This window comes from Panthera leo, chromosome D3 (genome assembly GCF_018350215.1).
Source record: "Panthera leo isolate Ple1 chromosome D3, P.leo_Ple1_pat1.1, whole genome shotgun sequence".
Taxonomy (NCBI): domain Eukaryota; kingdom Metazoa; phylum Chordata; class Mammalia; order Carnivora; family Felidae; genus Panthera; species Panthera leo.
This window is the reverse complement of record NC_056690.1, coordinates 42,949,132-42,951,844: the sequence shown is the minus strand read 5'-3', so window position 1 is coordinate 42,951,844 and position 2,713 is coordinate 42,949,132. Positions and strand designations below refer to the sequence as shown.

The window sequence follows — 2,713 nt, the reverse complement described above, 5'->3', positions numbered from 1 at the left end:
AAATTGCAAGATAAAATATACTATAAGGCAACAAATTTTTTGGGCTGTGATTTATCTCCTCTGTTGTAACAGCAATTTTTATGTTAAAATATGGAACACAATACCAGGCATACCGTGGAAATACTTCTGTTTCTGTTCCAGACCACCACATCAAAGCAAATCAAATAATTTTTTTTTGGTTTTCCAGTGGATTAAAATTATGTTTACACTATATTGTAGTCTATTCAGTGTGCAATAGCATTATGTCTAAAAAATGTACATATGTACCCTCATTCAAAAATAGTTTATTACTAAAAAGTACTAACTATAATCTGAGCTTTCAGCAAGTCATAATCTTTTTGCTGGTGGGGGATCTTGGCTATGTTGATGGCTGTTGATTGATCAGGATGTGATTGCTGAAGATTGAGGTGGCTGTGGAAATATAAAAAATAGTATAAGAAATACAAACAATGAAGTTTGCTGCATCAATTGACTCTTCCTTTCATAAATGATTTCTCAGTAGCATGAATATTTTTTGATAGTATTTTACCCACAGAACTTCTTTCAAAATTGAAGGCAACCTTCTCAAACCCTGCTGCTGCCTTACCAACTTAAGTTTGTGTAATATTCTAAATCCTATGTTGTCGTTTCAACAATGTTCACCAGGAGTAGATTCCATCTCAGGAAACCACTTTCTTTGCTGATCCACAGACCTTTCAGATGTTTAAGTGTTATCATGGGATTGCAGCAGTTCAGTCCCATCTTCAGGCTACACTTCTAATTCTAGCTCTCTTGCCATTTCCATCACATTTGCAGTTACTCCTCCACTGTAGTCTTGAATGCCTCAAACACATCCATGACGCTTGGAATCAATTTCTTCCAAACTCCTGTTAATGTTGATAGTATTTTGGCCTCATTCCATGAACCAGGAGTGTTCATAATGGCATCTAGAATGGCGAGTCCTTTCCAGAAGGGTTTCAATTGACTTTGCCCTGGTCCCTCAGAGGAATCACTGTCTATGGCAGTTATAGCCTTATGAAATATATTTCTGAAATCATAGGACCTGAATGTTGAAATTACTCCTTGGTTCATGGCTGCAGAATGAATGTTTGTCAGTAGGCATGAAAACAACATTCATTTCATTGTACATTCCATCAGAGCTCTTGGGTGATCAGGTGCATTGTCAGTGAGCTGTACTATTTTGAAAGGAATCTTCTTTTCTTAACAGCAGGTCTCAACAGTGGCCTTAAAATATTTAGTAAACCATGTTGTCAACAGATGTGCTGTCATCCAGGCTCTGTTGTTACATTTCTAGAGCACAGGCAGAGTAGATTTAGCATAATTCTTAAGGGATCTAGGATTTTTTGAATGGTAAATGAGCATTTGTTTCAACTTGAAGTTACCAGCTGCATTAGGCTCTAATAAGAGAGCCTGTCCTTTGAACCTTTGAAGCCAGGCATTGATTTCTCTTCTGTAGCCATGAAAATCCTAGATGGTGTCTTCTTCCAATAGAAGGCTGTTTGCTCTACATTCAAAATCTAACATTTAGTGTAGATACCTTTATTACTTATCTTAGCTAAATCTTCCGGATATTTTGCTGCAGCTTCTATGTCAGCACTTGTTGCTTTGCCTTGTACTTTGATGTTATAAAAATGGCTTCTTTCCTTAAACCTCATGAACCAACCTCTGCTAGCTTCAACTTTTCTTCTGCAGCTTCCTCACCTCTGTCAGACTTCAGAGAATTGAAGAGAGTTAGAGCCTTGCTCTGGATTAGGCTTTGGCTTCAGGGAATATTGTGGCTGGTTTGATCTTCTATCCAGAACACTGAAACTTTCTCCTTATCAGCAATAAGGCTATTTTGCATTTTTTTAAACATTTATTCATTTTTTGAGAGACAGAGAGCATGGACAGGGAAGGGACAGAGAGAGAGGGAGACACAGAATCTGAAACAGGCTCCAGGCTCTGAGCTGTCAGCACAGAGCCAACGGAGGGCTCTAACACATCAACCATGAGATCATGACCTGAGCCGAAGTCAGAAGTTTAACTGACTGAGCCACCCAGGCACTCCTGTTTTGCTTTTTTATCATTTGTGGGCTCACTGAAGTAGCATTTTAATTTTCTTGAATAATTTTTCCTTTGTATTCCCAACTTGGCTAACTGTTTGGCACAAGAGGCCTGGCTTTCAGCCTATCTTGGCCTTTGACATGCTTTTCTCAATAAGCTTAATCATTTCTAGTTTTTGATTGAAAGTGAGAGACATGTAGCTCATTCTTTCACTTGAACACTTAGAGGCCATTTTATGGTTATTAATTAACCTAATTTCAAGATTGTTGTGTCTTAGGGGATAGGGAAGCCTGGAGAGAGAGAAAGAGATATGGGAATGGCTGGTTGGTGGAGCAATTATCCATTAAGTTTGTACTCTTATATGGGTATAGTTTGTGGCATTTCAAGAGATCACTGATCAAAGATGACCATAACAAATATAATAATGATAAAGTTAGAAATATTATGAGAATTACCAAGTGTGATACAGAGACACAAAGTGAGCAATGCTGTTGGAAAGATGGTGCCAACAGACTTACCAATGCAGAATTAACCGCAAACCTTCAATTTATAAAAAGTGCAGTGTCTGTGAAGCGCAATAAAAAAATATATGAAATATGCCAGTATGTAGTTACTGGGAAAAGAGATGATGTCCATACAGATTAGATATAAATTAGTTATTGAGGCATCA

At 37.7% G+C, this 2,713-nt stretch overlaps 1 pseudogene; it reads right to left on the bottom strand.

Annotated features, from left to right (window-relative positions):
- Positions 1-300: 300 nt before the first annotated feature.
- On the bottom strand, positions 301-2,275 carry LOC122203110 (annotated as a pseudogene).
- Positions 2,276-2,713: the final 438 nt, after the last annotated feature.